The sequence below is a fragment of the Saccoglossus kowalevskii genome, chromosome 18 (genome assembly GCF_978046115.1).
Source record: "Saccoglossus kowalevskii chromosome 18, keSacKowa6.1, whole genome shotgun sequence".
Classification (NCBI taxonomy): domain Eukaryota; kingdom Metazoa; phylum Hemichordata; class Enteropneusta; family Harrimaniidae; genus Saccoglossus; species Saccoglossus kowalevskii.
This window is the reverse complement of record NC_140658.1, coordinates 23483702-23504094: the sequence shown is the minus strand read 5'-3', so window position 1 is coordinate 23504094 and position 20393 is coordinate 23483702. Positions and strand designations below refer to the sequence as shown.

The window sequence follows — 20393 nt, the reverse complement described above, 5'->3', positions numbered from 1 at the left end:
GCGATGCATTTGAAAAGCAAGTCATATTTGTAATGTAGTCACTATAACTCGTGGGCGAACTGACTGCATGATGGCCTGCCCTACGGATGCCACCTTAACATCAGTGGCTTTTCCAACAAACATATGTTGAAGTAAAACTTTCAGGATGGATGGAAAGTATTCAATGGCTTTCTCAGTGCATTGCATTTCTTCAGTGTTTGAGTGTTAATGACTAGTTTTGCTAGACGATTTCATATCATTTTTAATAAGTTGTGCAACCGTTTTAAGAGCCGATTTTTTTCCTTGGATTCAGGGTCTTCTGTCTTTGCATGATAGTAGAAATCATGTAAAATTGCTGATGCTAAGAAGTCTGGCTTGTACCTTGCACCCACTCATTTTCGTGGATATTGAGTTTTGTTGTTGCAATGTTGCAATTCAGGGACACGCGAATCTAAATTTATCACAAGCATAAACAAGACGCGTTTAGTACGCACAAAAGCCTTCAAATCTTGGTAAAAGTTGTAAGTGTTTGCATTCAGAAAGTCTGAAAGTGTTCAAGCAAAAAAATCGGGACATAATCTTGTGCTACTTAAGGCTCGTCCGGTTGCCATATAAGGAAATCACGTGATGATAATCAAAAGTCACATTGACTTTACAAATTGAGCAATTTATTATGATTGACAGTCACGCAAGGACTTGCAAATGGCTTGTTTTAACTGTATTAAAATATGATTACTCTAAACTGAGCAATTTATACAGAAAGGAAAAAGAGAAGTAATCATAGCAAAGTGTTTATATAAGTCTTACCAAACAATCTTCCTTGTATAACAGGATTCAGCTATATTTTGGGAATATCAGGGTGTTTAAAAACCTCTGGAAATTACAAATGATTCATTAAAAGTTCAAACAGTGCTTAGTTTCCTAGATGCTGGTGCTTAGAAATAAATGAAAGATATTTTGTTATATCTGGTATCTGGTAAACCAAAAGATTGGTTGACTACTTGACAGGATTAAAATAATTGTAAATTGTAAAAAAAATGCTGACATCAGCAAATTTCTGTTCTATAACTGGTGGATAGTTTCTTCAGTTTATCTAAATAAAAAGTGTATAGAAAACACTAGCAATATATATATGAAATAATGTGTAGGCTGTAAGTAATATTAATTACGAAATATTAATGTAAGAAAAATCTAAAACGTACGAAAAACACTAACCCTTACTTCTACCCGTGTAAAAAAAAATTGCCCATGTTATCAGTTCTTGGGTTTTTTTTGGTAAATCTACGAAAAATTCCCTATCTTTTGATACCAAACTTGTTGTACTATTTACTTCCCGGTTCGGCCTGTTTCAGGGTAAATCCACTGGACTATAAGGAGAAAACTTACTTACATGTTGTAATCATAAAACAGTGATTTCAGAGTGCGGACAAAAAATGTGTCAAAGATTTAAACACTTCGATTCACATGGTGGCAATGTAAAAACTGTTCTGATACAAGGCAGAAGCGGAACAACAACAAACAAAAATTAAATAAATCTTCACAAATTAGGTAAAGCCATCAGCATGTCATGATTTTGGGGTCGAAATTGTCAATTCACTTCACATATTAAATGTCCACCAGCTACGAAATTTCTCTTCCGAACCTTCATATGTTTTCATACTTTGACCTCAGTAATGGTCAGTGGTACCTAGAGAATATACTGAACCCCAAAATTCATGGTTTAATTGTTGAAAACTACATTTTCTCAACATCATTGGACATGTGCTCTCGTTTCGCAAGTTACACAATTTTTTTACTGTGCGAACGAGGTTGGGAGATTTCAAACCTTGCCTTAGAACTGAAATTAAAAATAAGGTATATTTTGATATTTCAACCGTGAAATTTAATCTGCTTTTGGATATTGCAATACAATGTAATGCTACGAGTAAAAAGTAAGTGTCGCATTTCATGCTAAAAATACTACTGTCCGTTTTGTGGAATATGTAAATATATTCCATATATACATGGATTACCTTTAATCGTGTAACCAGTGCGTTTCTGAAACCGTGGATGTATTGATGTTTTTTTAAAAAATCAACATTTCATAATCACTTGCGGATAAACAGTCATTGAAAAGTGAAATGACGACCATATAGGTAAATAAAATTAAATATTACTGGAGATTATAAATTCATGCTCATAAATTACGATATTTGCTTTAAAAACATTAAGCAAATTTGGATTGCTCGTTGAAGTAATATACAGCAAATTGAACAACCTTATTTTTAAAACAAAATCTATTTTTATAAGGTCGGATTAAAAAAAATAACGTTCAGTCTGCTTTTTCAATGAAAACCTCGCTCCAATGTTACAACTTCATTTTGCGATATAAAATGTTCCCTTTGGCGTGAATGGTCTGAATTTACTACTTTCGAAATAATCAAATACTGACCTCACTTCTACCCGTACCCTGTATATTGGTAATGCAGTTTCACGATCCAACGAGGTTTAACTACACTGACGTCAAGAAACATATTACCATACGATGACACGCTTAATCTATATTATTTCGTCCATGTTTTGCACATGTATGCTGCGACTGAGGTGAGTTATTTTATGCATACTTGTATTATTACTACTGGCAAGGCGACATTCGATCGTGGTTGTCATTCCATCGTTGTTTTGATTAAATTTGCATAGCCGTTTAGAATATATTTGGAAGACTCATTGCGCTTGAGGTTAAAGGGCGGCAGTCATCGTGCTGCGTCATTTTCGATATGGGACTCATATCGACGTATACAACGCGTGTAAAATACATTGTTTATTTACATGAAATTCGAACACGCGCTGCGCGACGACTATCGCACTGTTATACATATGACCTCAAATGTCATCAATGCCAATTGTCTGTAGACCTAGGTTTCAAACAAAGTATTTGACTCAAATATATATGGCGGGTGTCACTGTGGACTTGGATGTGCACACGTGACATTCTTAAAAGTATACTGCGAGGTCTATATAAATTTATCTTTTTTTGTCAGTCACTCATTTGCATTGTGTTCTTCCATATACGGTTGGGTTTGCTATTCTCTATTTTGATGCTCGTATTTACAAAAATACAAGTTATATTCTGACACACTGGTATTGATATCTCTATAAACATACTGTTTATGAACTAATTAGATTGCACAATCGCAATACGGAATCGAAACGACCTCCACTATGTAAGCGCTTCAACAGCAATAATGTTACCTTTATTTCTGAATTCACTAGTCACTGTATGAAATTAAACAATCTGCTCCACCTTAATTTGTCTTTTTACAATTATAAAGTCAAAATTAAGTTCTCAAAACCATTGTATTAAATATATTCTCGATACTAGCAGTTTCAATTTCTTGGTGAGACTCTGGAGAATGTGATGACAACAAACTCGGTGAAGAAATTTGTTGGAAGACACGCATTTTCTGGTCTTCGCTGCCAATATTCTCAGCCGCTTCTTCGCTTCCAATATTCTCAGCCACTTCTTCGCTACCAATATTTTCAGTCACTTCTTTGATTCCAATACTCTCAGTCACGTCTTCGCTGCCAATATCCCCAGTCGCATTAACGTCGATGTGATTCGGCTCCGTAATATGACATTCGCTTTTGTGCCAGGTACTTGATTATATTTTTACTAATCCGTATTCATACAAATTCTCTATTAACCACGCCTCCAACTGTGCCATTCCTTCTGTATAACTATTAATTGTTCGTGAATAGAGTCAATTTGAGTAGTTCTTCATAGATTTTATTTAATATTTTTTTCGTTAGTTTTTTTTTTCAGTTTAAAAATATTTGCTTGATAGCGACTTCATCCTTTGTATATTTCTTAAAATACATACCAGCTGATAACCACCCCCAACTCCAGCATAGAAACTAGTCGTACAGATGATTATATTTATTGGGCTTCATGTGGTGTGGCAAGAAAGGTCAGTGCGTCCATCGATTGCACATTCAGCAGTCCAAAAACAAGAGTACCTTCGCATTTGAGAGAAATACCTTCTTTTTTTGACGGGGACGTAAAAGCAGACGGACCCCTGTGCTGTTTCTATCTTCAGTACACGTACAAGGTCCAGTTGTTCCTATCACAAAGAGCAGTGGTTTCTATGGCTCAACTGAAGTTTGTAATATGCCGTCCCTCATTTCTGAGGCTGTAATGTCCTGTTGACCAGAGATTATTATATAAGTGGTTAATATGCATCCTTAATTAGATGAATACCGGCTAAATAAAAATAAAATAAAATGTTTAGCCACTATGACGCCGGTATCTTTAATTCTGGTTACTGGTATTCCTTGTATTTGAACGTTGTTCCATCTGTTTGTACTGATGGACATTTAACATTGTATATAAATCCCTGTCAGAGATTAGTGTTGGTTCATCTCTGTACAAATTAATTGAAACAGTAGATACAATTCCCTCATTCTATGTACAGATATAATTACTGGCTACAATTTAAATAATAATGAATTTCTATTAAGACGGCTTTCATGACATTTATACATATGCTATGAAAATGAAATGATTCTCTGGGGTGGTGAGATTTGTCTACAAATACTATGGTACCGAAGACTTTATGATTTCCGATAATCAGGATGACGTCAGATGCGATTCTGCTGTGATACGAACTTGAATGTCTTAGGCCGAGGTGATTCCAGCACTCTGTATGAACTTGAGGTTAATAAACATTGGTGAACTTGGTTAGACGAGTCAACAAACTCATTTATGCATTTCTGTTAGTTTGCATAACATTCCTGTTGTCTTGAGGTTATTCGTTGTATAACAATGATGTATGGAACCTGATGTGGTAGTTTCCCAAATTTTTTTTTGCTTTCGACCAATTAGAAATGAGCAGTGTAAACAAAGTGATGTCATCTTGATTTACATATGTTTCCTTATAAATTGGACAAGAAATCGTGGCCTGGGGCTGCATGTTGGACGATCCACCAAAAGTATGGTATACCACAGATAACGTCACCATTGAACTCCTGATTGAGAACTTACTCCCTGGTCGTTCTAGTGTCAGCTATCGTATGGCACAGTGTTCTCGTGATGTGAGTCACCCCTGGAAACCAAGTCGGCTGAAGTTTGTCGCCACGTTTTTGCTCCAGTTCGACCTCGTTACGTCCGGTAAAGTAAATCTACCTTACACGCGCAAACAGCAAGGTTTCAGTTTCAGTTTCCCTCTGCCTCACCTGCATATTTCAACCGCAGTTACGTTTATCGAAACCGTCTAAAATATGGTATGGCTATTATAGTAAATCCTCCCGCACGTTTACGCTAATCCAAGAGTATGTACACGCTTGATCTACTCGACCTCAATGCAGCTCGCCTCTTTCTGAATAATACTGAATACTGAATAATATTATCTGACCGCTAAAGAAATCCCGACTGGACGCATCTACAGGTATTTGACTGCTATTAATTATTCATGATGTCATTGATTATTCATGAGTGGAGGGGTGAAATGTTGCTTCGATTCGATCGCAGAGATGGATACTTTAACTTTCTAAGTTCAAAGGCGATATATACATCCATGGCGCTGTTAGATAAATTCTCCCTCACTGGCAGATGTTGATGCCCAGGGGTGTGTGTAGTCAATTTGTCTATCAATATGGGCTAAAGTTTTCTTCTAAGGTGGTCGTCTGTTTTGTTAATTTATATTATGCCAATAAATGAAATATGTCATGGTTGGTTTTATTAAAGTGCATGGCTACTGATGTGTCCTGGTTGTGTCTCACTGTCGATAGGTGGTTATTAAATCTGGTTCTGAGCTCCGTCTTTGTTTCGCCAACATATTGTTTTTTAAAACCGTTTGCAAGTGATGGGATAAATGACATTTCTAGTTGTGCAAGTGATGAGGTGCTTTATGGTACATGTATATACTTTGTTATTTGTGGTGCTATGGAAAATGGTAGTATTATGTGAAAATTTACAAACAGTGCAACCCCTCTTGGAGCCGCAGTTTGTGGAACCAGGTGGGAGAGTCGAGTTTTTTTGCAGGTATTAATATTGCCTGCCTGGTCTATGTGAACTTTAACATCAAGAAATTAAATGACTGATTGTAAATATTCTACTGTGAATTTTATAGTGTCATGAAATGTATTGATGAACTGATGAAATTGGTTAATATCGGTCTGGTTAGTAGTAAAATTGTGAAAAAGTCGTATATGAAACGAGAATAATGAATGGGAAAGCTTGCAATTGGTGCTAGTGATAATAGATTGGTTTAAGTTTACCCATAAAGATATTGGCATAACTCGGTGCCTTTTTTGGCCCATAGCAGTGCCAAATATCTGTAAATAGTTGTTACCATTAAATGTGAAATTATTGAGACTTAATGTGAGGGAACGTATTATGGTCGATGAAGTTTTAACTGGTCTGCGGTCAAGGGCTTCCTGGCACGCAAGAATACCTTCTTCAATGGGTATCGGTATAAAGGGACGTCACATCAAATGTGCCCAATGCTTAGGAATCTGACCTAAGTTGTTTAGTTTGTGTAAGAAATGTGTAGTGTTTTTTATATGTGGTTCAAAGGATGTTACCAAATGCTGTAAATAGTGGTCAACAAATTCTGATATCTTTTGGGTAGGGTGGTTAATACATTGTAGTTGAAATGATTGGTCTGAAGTGCGACCCCTCTTTGTGGATTTTAGTTAGCATGTAGAATTTACCAGGACTTGGGTTGTTGCAAACCAGAAAATCTTCTTGTTTAGTGATATTATTTTCAACCAGTTCATTTTCGTTAGCTCCCCTAATAAGTTTGTTGATTTTGTTGGTCGGATCTGATTTTAATTTTTTGTAATGTTTAGTGTTTAGTGTTATTGGCTTCAGAAATAAAAACTGTATCCATCATCGCAATAGCTTGATGACAATATCTTGTCTCTTCGCCAGATCGACAAGGGCTTCTCTTTCTGGTTTGCTAAGAATATACCAGACTTTGTTATGGCAACGACTAAAATCAGTGACATCATCATTAACTAGGGTAATACGTTTCTAAGTACGGGTCACGATTGCGGGGTAAAAATGAACTTTTTTTACGAAATGGGTCAGCTATACAAGATTCTGTTTTCACCTTCAATGTAAAAAAATGTTTGTATTTTAATTGAGCGCTCCAACTTTAACATTTGATGGTGAATAGGTTTATGAATTCTAATGTCATTGAAGTTCAACAACGACATACATACGTTTAGCACCATTAATGGGTACATGTACATTTATCGTATGAATTGTGTGACTACAATCTGTTTTAATACGAAAATAACACGAAGATTGTCGCAACAATACACTTGGTCATTTATGTAATAATGACGTTTACCATATACCTCGTATTGCCCGGCCTCGTAACGCTATGGGAATCCCGATGCGCGAGCCGTGCAATAATTTTCCATATCACGCCCGGGCCCCGTTTACCATATTTGGTAAACGCGTCTATTTCCTGGAACTACTTTCTGTTTATAAACAACGCGCGTAATTTGCGTCTGCGCTTCGATAATGGCTGACGATATTATTCTGTGGATGGAAAATATACCGAAAACACAAGTTGGACTCATTATTACCCTGACGAAAGCCGGCATTCCACCACAACCAATCATAAATATAACTGGTCACAAAAACGTGTCAAGTTTACAGCACTACGATACTCACATTCAGCTGGCATCGGTGTCGCGGGATACACCCAGCGACACCGATGCCAGCTGACTGTCTGACGATACTGTATCTCAACGGAAGATAGTCGGCGCATTTCAGATATTCTTGGTTACGCCAGAATCTGGAACTGTAAACCAAACTGCTTCTTGTCAAGCAATTGTTTCTCGTTCACCGACTAAGGTTTTTAACAACTGTGAAATTAACGTGTCTTCACCCGTCTTTACCTGTGGCTACAACATCAGCTCCAAGAAATCGTCCGTTGTCGGACGGTCAGTAAATGGCCAACTTAGCTGGACTGTAGTGTCCATTCTTAAGAAAGAAAGTTTATAATGAGTTCGTATTTATTACCGTTAAATATTGTTATAAATTTAGGTTCATTTGCTGTTTCATTAAAACGTAATTTTTGGATATATTTGGTGACATTAGTTTGTCTATAGATCCCTGTCACTGACGTCATGCGGTACCGGTCTATTGTGTGAGACATGTTGACGCGTTTGCGTCATTTAGAATCCATCGTATAAATCCGCACCAGTAAAAAGACCCGTATCGAAACCCGGATGAAATCGAATAGGTTTTCTTTTGGGCCAGACGTGCGAAAAATAACATAACTAAAGACTTTTTATTTATATAATGTATATGATAAAACCTTTATGGACTGGATACGGCTTTTGCTGCCCTCGTTCGTACGGCTTACGCGTGTTAAGCCACTATTTTGGTATTTGCCACTATTTTGGTACCGTGTCAATAATGAGCGGCCTAGGAGGTGGCAGTAAAGCCTATTGAATACTACTAATGAGCAAGCGGACAATAACTATATCGACAATAAAGACCGCCACTAGTAACCAAACTATTTGCAGCTTGTTTGGACATTGGTGGATTGTAAAAGTATCAACGTTTAGCCTGAAAATAAAATAAACTGAAGGCGTGTTCCAAATTAATTGTTTCTTGAAAATGGATTTAATGACAAAAATTCTTTAACAGTAAAATTGCACACAAATTATACTTCACTATAGGAATAGTACCAAAATAGTAGCACATATGATTTAATTGGCGGGAACTGCTACACTTCACAATAGGGATGGTACCAAAATATGGGCACATATAATTTAGTTGTCGGGAACTGCTATACTTTACTATAGGGATGGTACCAACATAGTGGCACATATAATTTAGTTGGCGGGAACTGTTATACTTCACTATAGGGATGGTACCAAAATAGTAGCACATGTAATAAAGTTGGCGGGAACTGCTATACTTTACTATAGGGATGGTACCAAAATAGCAGCACATATAATTTAGTTGTCGGGAACTGTTATACTTCCCTATAGGAATGGTACCAAAATAGTAGCACATATAATTTAGTTGGCGGGAACTGCTACACTTCACTATAGGAATGGTACCAAAATAGTAGCACAAATAATTTAGTTGTCGGGAACTGTTATACTTCCTTATAGGAATGATACCAAAATAGTGGCACATATAATTTAGTTGGCGGGAACTGCTACACTTCAATATAGGGATAGTACCAAAATAGTGGCACATATAATTTAGTTGGCGGGAAATGCTATACTTCCCTATAGGAATGATACCAAAATAGTAGCACATATAATATAGTTGGCGGGAACTGCTATACTTCCCTATAGGAATGATACCAAAATAGTGGCACATATAATTTAGTTGGCAAGAACTGCTACACTTCACTACAGGAATGGTACCAAAATAGTGGCACATATAATTTAGTTGGCAGAAACTGCTATACTTTACTATAGGGATGGTACCAAAATAGTGGCACATATAATTTAGTTGGCGGGAACTGCTATACTTCACTATAGGGATGGTACCAAAATAGTAGCACATATAATTTAGTTGTCGGGAACTGCTATACTTCACTATAGGGATGATACCAAAATAGTGGCACATATAATTTAGTTGGCGGGAACTGCTATACTTCACTATAGGGATGGTACCAAAATAGTAGCACATATAATTTAGTTGTCGGGAACTGCTATACTTCACTATAGGGATGATACCAAAATAGTGGCACATATAATTTAGTTGGCGGGAACTGTTATACTTCCCTATAGGAATGGTACCAAAATAGTAGCACATATAATTTAGTTGGCGGGAACTGCTACACTTCACTATAGGGATGGTACCAAAATAGTAGCACAAATAATTTAGTTGTCGGGAACTGTTATACTTCCTTATAGGAATGATACCAAAATAGTGGCACATATAATTTAGTTGGCGGGAACTGCTACACTTCAATATAGGGATAGTACCAAAATAGTGGCACATATAATTTAGTTGGCGGGAAATGCTATACTTCCCTATAGGAATGATACCAAAATAGTAGCACATATAATATAGTTGGCGGGAACTGCTATACTTCCCTATAGGAATGATACCAAAATAGTGGCACATATAATTTAGTTGGCAAGAACTGCTACACTTCACTACAGGAATGGTACCAAAATAGTGGCACATATAATTTAGTTGGCAGAAACTGCTATACTTTACTATAGGGATGGTACCAAAATAGTGGCACATATAATTTAGTTGGCGGGAACTGCTATACTTCACTATAGGGATGGTACCAAAATAGTAGCACATATAATTTAGTTGTCGGGAACTGCTATACTTCACTATAGGGATGATACCAAAATAGTGGCACATATAATTTAGTTGGCGGGAACTGCTATACTTCACTATAGGGATGGTACCAAAATAGTAGCACATATAATTTAGTTGTCGGGAACTGCTATACTTCACTATAGGGATGATACCAAAATAGTGGCACATATAATTTAGTTGGCGGGAACTGCTATGCTTCACTGTAGGGGTGGCACCAACATAGTGGCACATATAATTTAGTTGTCGGGAACTGCTATACTTCACTATAGGGATGATACCAAAATAGTGGCACATATAATTTAGTTGGCGGGAACTGCTATACTTCACTATAGGGATGGTACCAAAATAGTAGCACATATAATTTAGTTGTCGGGAACTGCTATACTTCACTATAGGGATGATACCAAAATAGTGGCACATATAATTTAGTTGGCGGGAACTGCTATGCTTCACTGTAGGGGTGGCACCAACATAGTGGCACATATAATTTAGTTGGCGGGAACTGCTACACTTCACTATAGGGATGGTACCAAAATAGTAGCACATATAATTTAGTTGTCGGGAACTGCTATACCTCACTATAGTGATGGTACCAAAATAGTAGCACATATAATTTAGTTGTCGGGAACTGCTATACTTCACTATAGGGATGGTACCAAAATAGTAGCACATATAATGTAGTTGTCGGGAACTGCTATACTTCACTATAGGGATGGTACCAAAATAGTGGCACGTATAATTTAGTTGTCGGGAACTGCTATACTTTACTATAGGGATGGTACCAAAATAGTAGCACATATAATTTAGTTGTCGGGAACTGCTATACTTCACTATAGGGATGGTACCAAAATAGTAGCACATATAATTTAGTTGTCGGGAACTGCTATACTTCCCTATAGGAATGATACCAAAATAGTGGCACATATAATTTAGTTGGCAAGAACTGCTACACTTCACTACAGGAATGGTACCAAAATAGTGGCACATATAATTTAGTTGGCAGAAACTGCTATACTTTACTATAGGGATGGTACCAAAATAGTGGCACATATAATTTAGTTGGCGGGAACTGCTATACTTCACTATAGGGATGGTACCAAAATAGTAGCACATATAATTTAGTTGTCGGGAACTGCTATACTTCACTATAGGGATGATACCAAAATAGTGGCACATATAATTTAGTTGGCGGGAACTGCTATACTTCACTATAGGGATGGTACCAAAATAGTAGCACATATAATTTAGTTGTCGGGAACTGCTATACTTCACTATAGGGATGATACCAAAATAGTGGCACATATAATTTAGTTGGCGGGAACTGTTATACTTCCCTATAGGAATGGTACCAAAATAGTAGCACATATAATTTAGTTGGCGGGAACTGCTACACTTCACTATAGGGATGGTACCAAAATAGTAGCACAAATAATTTAGTTGTCGGGAACTGTTATACTTCCTTATAGGAATGATACCAAAATAGTGGCACATATAATTTAGTTGGCGGGAACTGCTACACTTCAATATAGGGATAGTACCAAAATAGTGGCACATATAATTTAGTTGGCGGGAAATGCTATACTTCCCTATAGGAATGATACCAAAATAGTAGCACATATAATATAGTTGGCGGGAACTGCTATACTTCCCTATAGGAATGATACCAAAATAGTGGCACATATAATTTAGTTGGCAAGAACTGCTACACTTCACTACAGGAATGGTACCAAAATAGTGGCACATATAATTTAGTTGGCAGAAACTGCTATACTTTACTATAGGGATGGTACCAAAATAGTGGCACATATAATTTAGTTGGCTAGAACTGCTATACTTCACTATAGGGATGGTACCAAAATAGTAGCACATATAATTTAGTTGTCGGGAACTGCTATACTTCACTATAGGGATGATACCAAAATAGTGGCACATATAATTTAGTTGGCGGGAACTGCTATACTTCACTATAGGGATGGTACCAAAATAGTAGCACATATAATTTAGTTGTCGGGAACTGCTATACTTCACTATAGGGATGATACCAAAATAGTGGCACATATAATTTAGTTGGCGGGAACTGCTATGCTTCACTGTAGGGGTGGCACCAACATAGTGGCACATATAATTTAGTTGTCGGGAACTGCTATACTTCACTATAGGGATGATACCAAAATAGTGGCACATATAATTTAGTTGGCGGGAACTGCTATACTTCACTATAGGGATGGTACCAAAATAGTAGCACATATAATTTAGTTGTCGGGAACTGCTATACTTCACTATAGGGATGATACCAAAATAGTGGCACATATAATTTAGTTGGCGGGAACTGCTATGCTTCACTGTAGGGGTGGCACCAACATAGTGGCACATATAATTTAGTTGGCGGGAACTGCTACACTTCACTATAGGGATGGTACCAAAATAGTAGCACATATAATTTAGTTGTCGGGAACTGCTATACCTCACTATAGTGATGGTACCAAAATAGTAGCACATATAATTTAGTTGTCGGGAACTGCTATACTTCACTATAGGGATGGTACCAAAATAGTAGCACATATAATTTAGTTGTCGGGAACTGCTATACTTCACTATAGGGATGGTACCAAAATAGTGGCACGTATAATTTAGTTGTCGGGAACTGCTATACTTTACTATAGGGATGGTACCAAAATAGTAGCACATATAATTTAGTTGTCGGGAACTGCTATACTTCACTATAGGGATGGTACCAAAATAGTAGCACATATAATTTAGTTGTCGGGAACTGCTATACTTCACTATAGGGATGATACCAAAATAGTGGCACATATAATTTAGTTGGCGGGAACTGCTATACTTCACTATAGGGATGGTACCAAAATAGTAGCACATATAATTTAGTTGTCGGGAACTGCTATACTTCACTATAGGGATGATACCAAAATAGTGGCACATATAATTTAGTTGGCGGGAACTGCTATGCTTCACTGTAGGGGTGGCACCAACATAGTGGCACATATAATTTAGTTGTCGGGAACTGCTATACTTCACTATAGGGATGATACCAAAATAGTGGCACATATAATTTAGTTGGCGGGAACTGCTATACTTCACTATAGGGATGGTACCAAAATAGTAGCACATATAATTTAGTTGTCGGGAACTGCTATACTTCACTATAGGGATGATACCAAAATAGTGGCACATATAATTTAGTTGGCGGGAACTGCTATGCTTCACTGTAGGGGTGGCACCAACATAGTGGCACATATAATTTAGTTGGCGGGAACTGCTACACTTCACTATAGGGATGGTACCAAAATAGTAGCACATATAATTTAGTTGTCGGGAACTGCTATACCTCACTATAGTGATGGTACCAAAATAGTAGCACATATAATTTAGTTGTCGGGAACTGCTATACTTCACTATAGGGATGGTACCAAAATAGTAGCACATATAATTTAGTTGTCGGGAACTGCTATACTTCACTATAGGGATGGTACCAAAATAGTGGCACGTATAATTTAGTTGTCGGGAACTGCTATACTTTACTATAGGGATGGTACCAAAATAGTAGCACATATAATTTAGTTGTCGGGAACTGCTATACTTCACTATAGGGATGGTACCAAAATAGTGGCACATATAATTTAGTTGTCGGGAACTGCTATACTTCACTATAGGAATGGTACCAAAATAGTATCACATATAATATAGTTGGCGGGAACTGCTATACTTCACTATAGGGATGGTACCAAAATAGTGGCACGTATAATTTAGTTGTCGGAAACTGCTATACTACACTATAGGGATGGTACCAAAATAGTGGCACATATAATTTAGTTGACAGAAACTGCTATACTTTACTATAGGGATGGTACCAAAATAGTGGCACATATAATTTAGTTGGCGGGAACTGCTACACTTCACTATAGGGATGGTACCAAAATAGTAGCACATATAATTTAGTTGTCGGGAACTGCTATACTTCACTATAGGGATGATACCAAAATAGTGGCACATATAATTTAGTTGGCGGGAACTGCTATACTTCACTATGGGGATGATACCAAAATAGTCGCACATATAATTTAGTTGGTAGGAACTGCTATACTTTACTATATGGACGGTACCAAAATAGTAGCACATATATTTTTGTTGTCGGGAACTGCTATACTTCACTATAGGGATGATACAAAAATAGTAGCACATATAATTTAGTTGGCAGGAACTGCTATACTTCACTATAGGGATGATACCAAAATAGTGGCACATATAATTTAGTTGGCGGGAACTGCTATACTTCACTATAGGGATGATACCAAAATAGTAGCACATATAATGTTGTTGTCGGGGACTGCTATACTTTACTATAGGGATGGTACCAACATAGTAGCACATATAATTTAGTTGTCGGGGACTGCTATACTTTACTATAGGGATAGTACCAAAATAATATTATTCTGTAGACGGGGTCTGTTATTATTCGATATAGGATTGGAACCAAAATAGTGGCATGTATTATTCTGTTGTCGGTATCTGTTATTATTCGATATAGGAATGGTACAAAATAGTGGCATGTATTATTCTGTTGTCTGTATCTGTTATTATTCGATATAGGATTGGTACAAAAATAGTGGCATGTATTATTCTGTTGTCGGGATCTGTTAACATTCGATATAGGAATGGGATAAAAATAGTGGCATGTATTATTCTGTTGTCGGGATCTGTTATTATTCGATATAGGATTGGTACAAAAATAGTGGCATGTAATATTCTGTTGTCGGGATCTGTTATTATTCGATATAGGAATGGTACAAAAATAGTGGCATGTAATATTCTGTTGTCTGGATCTGTTATTATTCGATATAGGATTGGTACAAAAATAGTGGCATGTAATATTCTGTTGTCGGGATCTGTTATTATTCGATATAGGAATGGTACAAAAATAGTGGCATGTATTATTCTGTTGTCGGGATCTGTTATTATTCGATATAGGAATGGTACAAAAATAGTGGCATGTATTATTCTGTTTTCGGGATCTGTTATTATTCGATATAGGATTGGTACAAAAATAGTGGCATGTAATATTCTGTTGTCGGGATCTGTTATTATTCGATATAGGAATGGTACAAAAATAGTGGCATGTATTATTCTGTTGTCGGGATCTGTTATTATTCGATATAGGAATGGTACAAAAATAGTGGCATGTAATATTCTGTTGTCTGGATCTGTTATTATTCGATATAGGATTGGTACAAAAATAGTGGCATGTAATATTCTGTTGTCGGGATCTGTTATTATTCGATATAGGAATGGTACAAAAATAGTGGCATGTATTATTCTGTTGTCGGGATCTGTTATTATTCGATATAGGAATGGTACAAAAATAGTGGCATGTAATATTCTGTTGTCTGGATCTGTTATTATTCGATATAGGATTGGTACAAAAATAGTGGCATGTAATATTCTGTTGTCGGGATCTGTTATTATTCGATATAGGAATGGTACAAAAATAGTGGCATGTATTATTCTGTTGTCGGGATCTGTTATTATTCGATATAGGAATGGTACAAAAATAGTGGCATGTATTATTCTGTTTTCGGGATCTGTTATTATTCGATATAGGAATGGTACAAAAATAGTGGCATGTATTATTCTGTTGTCGTGAACTGTTATTATTCGATATAGGAATGGTACAAAAATAGTGGCATGTATTATTCTGTTGTCGGGATCTGTTATTATTCGATATAGGAATGGTACAAAAATAGTGGCATGTAATATTCTGTTGTCTGGATCTGTTATTATTCGATATAGGATTGGTACAAAAATAGTGGCATGTAATATTCTGTTGTCGGGATCTGTTATTATTCGATATAGGATTGGTACAAAAATAGTGGCATGTAATATTCTGTTGTCGGGATCTGTTATTATTCGATATAGGAATGGTACAAAAATAGTGGCATGTATTATTCTGTTTTCGGGATCTGTTATTATTCGATATAGGATTGGTACAAAAATAGTGGCATGTAATATTCTGTTGTCGGGATCTGTTATTATTCGATATAGGAATGGTACAAAAATAGTGGCATGTATTATTCTGTTGTCGGGATCTGTTATTATTCGATATAGGAATGGTACAAAAATAGTGGCATGTATTATTCTGTTGTCGGGATCTGTTATTATTCGATATAGGAATGGTACAAAAATAGTGGCATGTAATATTCTGTTGTCTGGATCTGTTATTATTCGATATAGGATTGGTACAAAAATAGTGGCATGTAATATTCTGTTGTCGGGATCTGTTATTATTCGATATAGGAATGGTACAAAAATAGTGGCATGTATTATTCTGTTGTCGGGATCTGTTATTATTCGATATAGGAATGGTACAAAAATAGTGGCATGTATTATTCTGTTTTCGGGATCTGTTATTATTCGATATAGGATTGGTACAAAAATAGTGGCATGTAATATTCTGTTGTCGGGATCTGTTATTATTCGATATAGGAATGGTACAAAAATAGTGGCATGTATTATTCTGTTGTCGGGATCTGTTATTATTCGATATAGGAATGGTACAAAAATAGTGGCATGTATTATTCTGTTGTCGGGATCTGCTATTATTTAATATACGATTGGTACGAAAATAGTGGCATGTATTATTCTCTTTCAATATACGAAAGGTTCCAACATAGGAGTGTGCATTCTTTTGTTGTCACATGACCCATAACAATTTTTAATTCCCTTTGTTAATGTACTGATCATTGCATTATCAGATTCCCGGGGAATTATTCGAAATTTTGCATAGTGAAGCCATACCTACCTTGCCAAAACCAATGTATTGTATGTATGTTCAATGGGTACAAAGTATACCCTGATGGTGGCTGAACTGCGGGAGTTCAAGCCCATTAGTGACCCTCAAGTAAATCCCAAAATGGGGAAAGGGGCGCAGCTAAATAATTATCTATTCAAAATTACAGGCACATATATGAACATATAAACTGAAAAACGAGATTGGAATGTGAAACACGGCATTGCGTGTTGTGTTGGCCACACTGTTTCTAATCCCTGCCAGGTGGGCTTCAGCTCTATTTCCCACTCTTTATCTCCTCCACTAGCTGGCTAGTTTGTGGGATTTGTCCACCCATGTTTTGTAATATATGCTAATACAGTTGTGTTGTCGCAATGGATGGGAACTGTTTTATTCTATACTTCATCTAGAAAGCAATCTAATGCCCCCCCCAACATATTAGGTATGTTTATGTGGAGCTGTGCTTTGCAAGGGAGCCACTCCCCATTCTATTTTCAAGGCGTCCATGACCAGTGTTATAGCCGCAGTTGATGGAGCAATCTGTTATCTCCGTCTTATGTTGGTTAAGTCCATCCACTTGATGGCAGTCAAGCTTTGTGGGGTCCATGATATTTCTCATGTGGCGATCCACACAACTGGAGTGTGTGGACCTGGACGAGCATACCTTTGAGAGCTGTTTGAGGCACAAGGCCTCTCATAGATGAAGCCATTTCCAAAAAGCTCAATAATTGTCTGAGCTGTGCGTGCATGCAAAAAGTGTGGCTGCCGGGTCTCTCAACCTGAAACACTCCCAAGAATACATTCCCGGAAATACTAAATGTGGGATATGATTGTTTGAAGGATGTGTGCTAAAATTACTGCTCTTGTATCAACCAGATATTGATAAAATGGATTCACATTGTTGGCCTGCTGTGCAGCCACAAAACTGGCACTGCCATTAATTTTGGGAAAAAAAACTGTGAGGCTACAATGGGCAAACATTGAACTAATATCTTGAATCAAATGTTTGAGTGATATCAGGAAATCCCCTGATGTACACAGCAGTGTACCTCTGCTGGGGTCACCATCACATAAAATGCTCTGAGAGAATATACTGATTCAGTTGGCTTGGGTCTATATTGTTCTTTATTGTTCACCAAAAATATGGGGGAATAACAGGCACTGCACTGCTGCCATTTGCCAATAATTCTCTCACTTCCTGGAAAATCATGCCTACCATTACTCGTGGCAGAGCCATTGACACTGGTGATGGAGTCAACTGAAGCTTTTTGGCCAACTTGATCTTGTAGCTGTGCTTGACTTCTGAAAGGTCCTACAGGGTCATTGTGGTAGTTTGCTACGGTAACCGAACAATTTAACGTCACAGGAAATAAGGGTTGGGAAACAAAATGAATCCTTTAATTCATACCACTGAAAACACCTGACCCCAACCACATCCACCTCAACCTCAACGATCATTTCCATGGTTGATATGTTTGTTCCTGTATTCCCCTCGACCAGACTGTCATTATTGGGCATTCTGACCCTATGAATGAGATTATTGTTCGTGTGTATCTGTCTTCATATTTAGAACACATATTATATTGGTGCATCTATGCCTAGCATCATTGGTTCTGGCAATATGTTTGACTGCTGCCTCTGTTGAGGCCCTCAAAATGGCAAACTACCTAGGCAGAACTGGGCTAAACTAATTCCTTATATTTGGTCCCATTGAATCAAAATAGTTTTGCAGGCCCCTGTTCAGTGAATATCCTTTTACCATAAATACAACATTCTGGGTGATGTTAGCCATGTAAAAAACGGGACACGTTACGATCAGCAAATTCTTGTATTGTCCATTGAGTGCCAGCTTAAAGCCAGAGACTGCAGCAAGCACTTGGTAAATCAGAAAAATGCAACTTATGTGGAAATTAAAATTTATTTAACATGGTGCCCAAGGTTAGACATTCTTCCTTGCAAAAGAATGGTACATCTGGGCCCACCAACAGTACTGGATCATATGATACAGGGTCCCCTTTACAATCTGGTTTGTCACCAGAAATACAGTACTCATGTTCCCACTTGTAATCAAATGGTGCTTTGGCGTGGTGTGGAATTTGCAACCCTACCTAATATCCCTGCCCTCTGCTCGACGAATGAATCAACAGCAGGTGGCAGTGGTATAACAGTGGATCTACACTGAGGTTATTGTACCATCTCAGTCACCTCATATACTTATCTATCCCAAGAATTTTTCTATTTGGGCTACATTTTTTGAGTAGACTTGACTCATCAGAAAATATAGAACTAAACTAAAGGGCACTGGACCCCACACATGATCAATTTTATTGTCATATTGGATGATCCCATGTTTAAACCAAATTTGAAAGAATCCCATACACACGACCAAGATCTGGTTTCAGGACAATGTATATATCGGTATATACATATTGATATATACCGGTATATCACAAGATGTTTGATGCATGTGTACAGTTAGAATGTTAGCAGTCCTGGCATGTTAACGATGCAGCTGGAGATGTACGCTTGTACACACACACACAAGATCAATCCCAATCAGTTCCCATTTTTGAACAAAACAATGTGACATACAAATGTAACAACCCACTATGTATGATGCTCATATCAAGTTTGTTGTGATCTGCCTTTACACTGCTGGGAAATTAGTGTGACCATGCCAACCACAATTAGTGTACACCATGAACCTAGGTCAAACTGTAAGCCCCTAATTTGTGCTACACATGAACAGTTGTTTTTAAATTATTAGACATAAATCATAGAGATCAAAGCTTTATGCTTCAATCAAGTTTAAATTTTTAAAGCAAACATTTTGTAGAATATAAACACAACACAATGTGGTATTGCAAGAAGCAGAAATAATATATTTTTGTCTTGTAGTTGTACAAACTATATTATTTGCCCAATTAAAGAATCTAACACTGCAATTTCAAATAATATAGAATTTTCCATAGTACTGAACAATTTAATATATAGCATGTTTGAAAATAAACAATGCACCATCTTACTTATCACCTCACTCATTTGGAAAATATTGAGAGTTCAAATATTATAATTGTTGACAATATGCATAATGCTGACATGATCACATGCTTTACTACAAAGTGACCAACACTGACAAGGGTCCAGAAGAGAAATGTTATTTCTAACTTAAGTATAAATTTATAATCACACTTTAATTCTTGTTGTTATACTGTATGGTACCTTTGTAATACAGTTTTATAATATTTTTGTTATTATCATCATGTTATAACAAAATACACCATACAGTCATGAAATAATCAGAAAACTGAA

General features: G+C 36.9%; 1 pseudogene; it reads right to left on the bottom strand.

The window, feature by feature from the left end:
- Window positions 1–3296: 3296 nt before the first annotated feature.
- On the bottom strand, window positions 3297–18599 carry LOC146731931 (uncharacterized; annotated as a pseudogene).
- Window positions 18600–20393: the final 1794 nt, after the last annotated feature.